Below are 8,776 nucleotides of genomic sequence, written 5' to 3'. Positions count from 1 at the left end.
ATTTAGTACATCAGGCGCATAACGCGAGCAATCGAGAAAACCGCCATAGAACGCCATTAGTGGCGCTGCATGCGGAAGAACAAAATCTAGCTTCCGTAAACGTTAAGACGTAGGGGCGCTGCTGTCGTAAAAAGTGTTCACGCAGTCCCGTTTTTCCCTCATCGTCGTCGTACCCGTTGCCGTCCCACTATACCATGCATCAACGCAAGCGGCGCTGCCTTGTATTTTGTATTCTTTCCTCCATGCTGTCAACGCATGCGCACGGCATGCCGCACCGAAGTGGCGGTCGTTTCGTAATCGTTTCGGCCAACTTTTTCTTCCTCCGTGCCTTTGGCATGGATGCACACCGTGGCCAGTGACCAGTCCGCGGAAGAGATCACAAGCTCGGCACCCTTGATCGCTTATATTTGCTTCGGAAAATGGGAGTAGGCGTCTAAGCGGACGTCTACGCGGCTCTGAGGCTGGAACAAACAGCTCAGATATTAGCCAATTTAACACGTTAGTTGGGCTAAGTTGTTTCTCTCCGCGGGCCGTGAGCGCGTGCGGTATGTGTGCATACACTTTGATGACAGCTTTATTTCGTTCTTTGCAGTGAAAACAAAACGACGCTTCTTTATTGACTGCGTTCTCTTGACAACAAGTATTTCCAATACCAATAATATATACTGCGACGCTCTTTGATACCCACGTTATAGAATACTACTTCCGCATAGTGAATCCAGTGTGATTACTCGCTAATACATCTACCCATTTTCCAGCAGTTTTTCTTCATGAACACCAATAGTGCAGGAAAAGAGCAACGGGGGGACCAGCAGGAGAAGGCAGGTCATTCGGTGAACTTGAATTACTACGGCAAGTAACATTGTTAGGGTAACACTGCGAATTTTCGCAATACTGCAATGCATAATTTGAAATAAGAATGTCATTTCAGTATAAATATATAGAATGTAAGGCAGATGCCGCGGGGTAGACTTAGTTCTCCGGGTTTCGTGTCATTCTCCTCCTGCAAAGAGGCTTTCGTTTTTGCTTGTGAAAATTACTAGCCGGGACGAGACAAAATACATAAAACTAACTTCTAAGCATATAACTGCATGCGTAGCATGATGTGTGTGGTGTAAAATGTGACGCAGTCGGTTACCATTATGTATGTACCCCATCACAACATAAGTAACGTGGACTAAGTACCATTGAGCGCGTACTACACCACAGCGAGATGATGACTGAGTGTTGAACAAAAACTGCCGTTTCTGCGAAGCTTTGTAAACAAATGCATAAAATGTAATGGCCTCAACAAGAATTTCGTAATGAAGATGTTCACAAAAGCACCACGAATTCTTCGGCGCTATAGCAGCTATGGCTTTGCCCGAACGGCGTATGGAGTAAGGGAAGACGTTTAGTCCTCAAATTGAAGTCACTGGTAATTTTGTACTTGACGCCTCAAATTAGAAAAATACGATGTTCACGAAAGCGGTTTGGGCGCCGCACAACACCTGGAAATGGGTTCCTGCAATTTCTTCTTTTGCCTAAGATATCCTCCTCTCGACATTTTTAATGCTTTGTACGGCGGTGACAAAAAAGTGGGATTTCGTTTTCTGTCAAAGGACATCACTAAAACTACAGCTTAGCCGTAATATGAAAGTTAACTGCTTCAAGGCAGTTTCACAGATGTCGGCGAAGTTCATTACATTTTATGTGCGGTGTGCGCGTGTATATTAAACGCGCACGTGCATCTTGGGTCAAGAAGCACCTAATATACATATATGCGGTTCATTGTTCCAGTTGATGCATGAAAGAGTGTATACTTCACTGCCGTGCACGAGTTATGTGGAACCAGACACGAGCAAAAAATATACAAACGCATTCTCCCCAACCGTTTACTGGGACATAAGTGGAACAGTAACCGGAACCGCCGACATCGCATGACCCAATTTCTTCGGTTCCAGATAAAAACCACGAACATAAAGAAAACAAGCTGACGGTTCCAGATAAGATCCACCTATATGCCTCGTTCCAGTTATTCTTTCGTTCGGATCCACACAAAATATATGGATCACCCTTTTTAACTGGAACTTATATGGAACCAGATTAAGAGTGTAGCAGAAGTTCAATGTGGGCAAAGCAGTAATTTTATAATTTCATTAGTTTATTCGTTATTGCAAATGAACAATCCCGGTATTAATTAAGAGGTATAAGCACTGTGCCAGTCAATGTACCAAGAAAAAAATTGGCCGCGTATCTGCTCCTTTCGTTGCAAATTTAGTCAAAAGACGATAGTATTTGTAGACATTTGCCAAGGAAATACCCCCCCCCCCCCCGTTTGCTTTCACGCTCACCTTTCATGCTGTTTCTGTACAGTCGCGCTCATCCCAAGGTAAACACAATAAAGGTTTGCGCAAGGCAATTTGAATTTACTACGTTCCACTGCTACAGGCCGGGTTCCTCGATCCCAGCGCTGCAGTACGGTCGAGACGCGCGTGAAGGGAGGCGGCCGACTACAAGGTTTATAGAACCGCGTGGCCGTGCTCCACGTGCGTTCCAAGCAGAACGTGGAACCTAGCTAGTGGAACCTTTCGTTGCTGTTGCCGCGTGATTTTTCATATGCCGCCAGAAGGCGGCGCTTTTCTTAAGTGGATGTAGAATATCATTTTTATTGGAAAACCAAGCATCCATGAACTTTTTAATAAAGGAACACTGTAAATATCCCTTGTATACTAATTTCATGTCTTATATTTGCGTAATGTCTTGTTCTTGTTCAACAAAGTTGACAAGTATGAACATGTAAACCGGGCTTAGACCTTTACATTTGGCTGTGAGTATATAAGACTATTGCGCAGTAAGCAGTTTACTTTGGGCGGGCGGCTGAATCGAGTTACATACAGACAGACAGACATAAAGCTAAAGGCTAAAATATAAAATAAAAGCCCCACCCGTACCACATACGTATCACGGGTGACGCCAATTAAAAATAAACAAACTGGACCGAAGTCAACTAGAGTTTTGAAGAGAAGGAAAAACCCACCGAAGTGGAAAATAAAAGGAAAAAATGCTACACAGCGACACCACAGCCAGGAGAGCGGGCCGGGGAGAATCCCCTGATCTCCCCTGGGACGGTAGCAGGAAAGGTTGGGATGAGGGATGCGGATGGTGCTAATAAGGAACGGGTTATGGGAAGTGGGTGGGAATGGGGACAGCGAGGTTTTTGTTCTAATCCTTAGATGTCTGACTCCTAAAATAGGCCTGAAAACTCAGGATGGGAGTCAGACGATTCCAATTGGAATTCAGCGGACCCCACTATAGGTTCCAACCATCTGAGCTCCGACAGCGAAGAACAGGGAGAACCTGGGACGGAGTGACGACACCTAATCCCCGGACCCCTTTCACAACCAGCCCCCCGGCTAACACCCACCAGGTCCCCCGAGTACTCAAGAAACACCTGCCCAGCCTACATAGGTACTAATCCCCCTCTTCTCAACGGTTTCGGATACTGGTAAAGGTAACTGTCCGACAGACGGGGTAAACTGTACCCTGTACGCATCCGTCGATCCTATGTGCACCTGAATCACCTATCTCCATAGGAAGGCCTATGTGACTTATAGGGTTTTGGTGTACCTCTTATGTGCTCCTATGCCAACCACTCACCCACCAGGGAACCCTGCCCATACGGGCAGCAGTCATCAGGTGGAAGAAGTAATCCTTATAGAGTACGACCAGCCCTACTCCCGATACTAAGGACGAGAAGCTTCCCTAAGAAGTGAGCCAATCCCTCTTTCCTCGGTCCTAGCAAGTGCACGCCTCCTAGACTGGTCGCTACTAAAGGCCGGAGACATTGGCCATCATGAGCACCTATCGAAGGCCCTGGATCCTGTTGTCCAGGAACCTTCGTGTCGGCAGCGAGCAGTCGTGCCCGCGGACAGACAGACATACAGACAGACCAAAATTTCTGGGTTTAATTAGCCCAAGAAAGACTATCTTCTTTAAAAATAGCAAGTGGCGCTGGGCGCCACGACCGTCCACACCACCGAGGTCGCAGAAACCATCTTTGCGTCGTCCAGTCCCCACCGTGGACTGCGTAGAACCAGCGCCCGTTCTGCACAAACTGGATTCCGGAATGTTACCATTCGGATCTGGTTCACCGGAGTACGGCACCAAGATCCGTCAGGGGGTGAAAATGCGAACGCATTTGATGCATATCTGTCAAGCATGTTAACGAGAAGAGCATAGGAAATAAAAAAAATTGGCCGCGTATCTGCTCCTTTCGTTGCAAATGTCGTCAAAAGACGATAGTCTTAGTAGACATTTGCCAAGGAAATGTACCCCTTTGCTTTCCCGGTCACCTCTCATGCTGTTCCTGTACCGTCGCGCTCATCCCAAGGTAAACGCACTAATGGTTTGCTCAAGGCGATTTGAATTTACCGCGTTCCACTGCTACGGGCCGGGTTCCTCGATGCGAGCGCTGCAGTACGGCAGAGACGCGCGTGAATGGACGCGGCCGACTACAAGGTTTATAGAACCGCGTGGCCGTGCTCCACGTGCGTTCCAAGCAGGACGTGGAACCTAGCTAGTGGAACCTTTCGTTGCTATTGCCGCGTGATTTTTCATATGCCGCCAGGAGGCGGCGGTTTTCTGCAGTAGATGTAGATTATCATTTGCTATCGAAAAACCAAGCATCCATGAATTTTTTAATAAAGGAACACTGTAAATATCCCTTGTGTACTAATTTTCTGTCTTATATTTGCGTAATGTCTTGTTCTTGTTCAACAAAGTTGACAAGTATGAACAGATAAACCGGGCTTAGACGTTCACATTTGGCTGTGAGTATATAAGACTCCAGGGCAATATCAATTTTACTTTCGCCGGGTGGCTGAATCGAGTCACAGACAGACAGACGGACAGACGGACAGTCAGACAGACAGCCAGACAGACATACAGACAGACCAAAATTGCTGGGTTTAAGTATCCCAAGAAAGACTATCGTCTTTAAAAATTGGCCTCTGCCGCCAGCATCGAGCAACTGTCCCAGCATCCGTTGCAGCAGCAGGGGCCTCATCTGCCGGAGTGTTCGACAAGCTGCATAGATGGTCTGCAAACAGCGACCCAGATGCCCGATGCGGCCCGTGAAAGTGAACTTTCCCCCGAAGCATCGGAACCTCCTCCAGTTACCGCAGACCAATGCCCCGGACAAACTCTACGAAGTTCCGAGGTAGGATTTGCCTGCATTGACAGCGATCCCGCCATGTGGCCCGCACATATCTCCGGGCAATTTCAATCCCTATGCGTCAAGAAGGGCCCACTGTACTTTCAAAATCGTTCAGAATGTTTTCCTGCTTTCGAGAGACAATACACAGGCCAGAAACGGCACCTGTCTTCCAAACGTTTTGTGAAAAAGGTCGCAAATGGGGAGTCATTTGAGCGACACTGGCTTTTGTACTCACAGTCGAAAGGATGCGTGTATTGCTTCATGTGTAAATTGTTCTCGGCATCAAACAGTCGCAGCTCTTTTACTACCCATGGCTTTTCCGACTGGAAAAAGGCGGAAGAAAAAACAAGAGTGCATGAAGATAGCCTTGAGCACCGAAATTCTGTTGTTGCTTGGCTATCCCGGTCTGCTGCTGCAGAAACTATCGACAAAGGACTGGCCGAGATATTTGTCACTCAGAAAGCTTACTGGAGAGAGAGAGAGAGAGAGAGAGAGAGATAAACTTTATTTTGAAGCCTGTGTCCAAAGGACTGCTCGGCTTCTTGGTTAGGTTGCAGGGACTATAGTCCTGGCTATCTATAGTCCTGGCGTGTTTTTAACGTGGTGCACCAGCGTGGTCCAATAGAGCTCTTCAAGCTCCTTAGGGGGTGTGACCCATGCCTCCCAGCAAGTAGGGCGCTTTGTGGTAGGAATTAGTTGCAGGGAAGATCTCAGGGTGCTTTGTATGTTTGGCCATGTCCAGAGGGTGTGTTCATTGTTGGGGCATTGGTCGCAGTGTGAGCATTTTGGTGTGCCTGGAAGCCCGTCTATGTAGTGTTGTATGTGTTGTGTTGGTAGCGTGCCCGTTTGTGCACGTCGAATGAGAACAGCGTCAGGGCGGGCGAATTATCGGGGGTAGGGGAGGGTGGTTCTCTGATCTCTGACGTCCCGTAAGTACTTTCTACGAGTCTGATGCATTTCTCGGCGGTGCTCTTTTGGGTCATAGAAGCGAGGCCAGGGTATTGGGGTGCCCGGATCAAAGAGAGCAGCTCGGGCTAAGGCATGGGCCTTCTCATTCCCCTTTACACCTGCGTGTCCAGGGACCCATATCACAGTGGTATGAAGCTCGGGGTGGTTACGTGTGATGCTGGCGAGTGTGTAGCGCATGTGGGGGTGCATGTGATTCTCCCGTAGATTGCGAATTGCTGATTTGCTGGAGAGAGGTACTAAAGCACGTCGTGGCGGCTATAAAGCTGCTGGCAGAGCGAGGGCTGGCGCTGACAGGCAATTATGATTTATTTGGTTGCCCCAGAAACGGTAACTTCTTAGGAATCCTTGAGGTGATAGCAGAGTTTGACCCGTTCCTAAGTGATCACATTGCGCGCCATGGAAACAAGGGTAAAGGTCACCCTTCCTATCTTTCCAAATCGATCTGCGATGAGTTTGTTGACATGATGGGACATATGGTCAGAAAGCGCGTTGTTGAAGAGGTACAGCGGGCCAAATATTATTCCTTATTTGTAGATTCGACACCCGACATTGCCCATGTGAACCAGCTATCTGTTGTGCTTCGGTACTCCTTGTAAGGGAATGTGTATAGAGATTCCTCGGATTTGTTCCCACCGAATCGCATACTGGTGAGCATCTGGCCTCGACCGTGTTATGTCTTCTTGATGAAAACGGTATTTCTCTTGACAACTGCAGGGGTCAGTCATATGACAATGCAAGCAACATGTCAGGGAAATACAAGGGCCTTCAAGCTCACATGAAGGATAAAAACCCGTTGGCGGTTTATGTGCCGTGCTGTGCCGACTCGTTAAACTTAGTTGGAGCGTGGAGCGTGGACTGCTGTGTTGAAGCAGTGACGTTCTTCAGCCTAACGCAGAAGCTATATGTTTTCTTTTCTGCATCGCCGAAGCGCTGGAGCTGATTTCTCAATAGCCTCGACCATGGGGGACAACCTTCTGTTTTGAAAAGCCTGTCAAACACTAGGTAGTCACGGCATGCAGATTCGTGCAAACAAATTGTTGCCAATTTCCGATGAATCGAGACTTGTCTGCATACACTGGCATACGGGGAGGCAGAGACCTGTGACACCCGCATTGAATCCCAGTCTCTTCTAAAGAAGCATTCCAAGCTGGAAACGGCATTCATGGCAAAATTGTGGCTTGAGGTTTTGGAGCGGCTCGACAAGGCGAATGTTGCCCTCCAGAAACCTGGTCTAGACCTGTCAACGGCTGGAAACTTGGTGAGTTCTTTAGAAGCGTTCGTGAGGTCCCTGCGATCCCAATTTCAAGCTTTTGAGGCAAGGGCAAAGGCATTGAGTGTAAATAAGAGTTATCAGTGTGAACGCACTCGATCCATTTCAACGGAAGACTAGAGGACATGTGGCAGCAAAAAGTTCGGAATAGAGACGTTCAATGTAATTATCGACAACCTGAGCACAGCATTACAGGCTAGAAAATCTGCGTACACCATCCTTTGCGAGAGATTCCGGTGTTTAGCGCTTCTCAGGGAAGCTCATGGTGATGTCGATCTAATTAACCAAGCAAGTGGATTAGTGGATGCTTACAAAGGCGATCTCGACTCGACTTTTCCCCCTGAACTAGTCCAGTTCTTTCACTACCTGGGGAGTTTCAGCTGCCATGATAGGCGAGCGAGCAGTCTGCTGAAAATGTTAGAGGCAAAAGACATTGTATGCATTTTTCCAAATGTCTCCATTGCTCTTAGGTTATACCTAACCATTCCTGCAACTAACTGCGAGACTGAGCGTTCCTTTTCAAAACTGTTTTTGATTAAAAATTGCTTGCAATCCACTCTCGGGGAGAGGAAGCTGAATTCCTTATCCATCATGTCAGTAGAAAGAGACCTCTTGAGAGACATTTCTTTTGATGAGGCCAATAATGACTTTGCGAGTTTGAAAAGCCGCAAGATGCCATTTTAAATGTTGCGTTTGTTCAAGCGTTCATTAATTCTAGTTTTTCTGGCTTCCTTGTTTAAGATGAAATTTTAGATGTATATTTTTCATGGTTTAACTTATATGGTTCTAGTATCTCTCGCTTGATTGTTTTTGGTCAATGTGCTGCGGGAAGGATGTCGCTCTGTTCCCATTTTGTTACGAGTGATGTAGTGAAGAAGAAGAAGAAAGTAACTTTATTTCCTTAAGTAAAAGTAACCCCTAGTAAGGAGCTCCCGAGATAGTCACCCGGGCCATCTCTCCACATTCAATTAATGCCCTTTGCGCTTCCGCACTAGAGTCGGCCAGCCTGAAGAGGGTGTAGCATTGGATATGGGTGAAGTTTTGGTTCTGTGTGCCCGTCCAGTTAGAGGGTATGATAAATGCTGGCGTTGTCACCGCAGCTCGGGACACCTTGGGGTCCTGGTAATGGATGGAATCGGTGCATGAGCTGCACAGTGGATAGCATGTTTGTCTGAATCTGCCTTAGTAAATGCAGGTGTTCTCGGCGCGTGAGTGTTTTGTGTAGTACTGGGTACTTCTCTGTTTTGAATGGTTGTCCGTAGCAGGTGTTCGGTGTCAACTGATTCTTCATTTCACGGTTGCTGTGCATGCTCAGGCACCTGGTGGTTTAACGCCCGGGA

The sequence above is a fragment of the Haemaphysalis longicornis genome, unplaced genomic scaffold (assembly GCF_048455015.1).
Source record: "Haemaphysalis longicornis isolate Haplotype H1 unplaced genomic scaffold, Haemaphysalis longicornis Haplotype H1 scaffold_4, whole genome shotgun sequence".
Lineage (NCBI taxonomy): Eukaryota > Metazoa > Arthropoda > Arachnida > Ixodida > Ixodidae > Haemaphysalis > Haemaphysalis longicornis.
The sequence above is the reverse complement of the archived record's forward strand: the minus strand, read 5'-3'. Positions refer to the sequence as shown.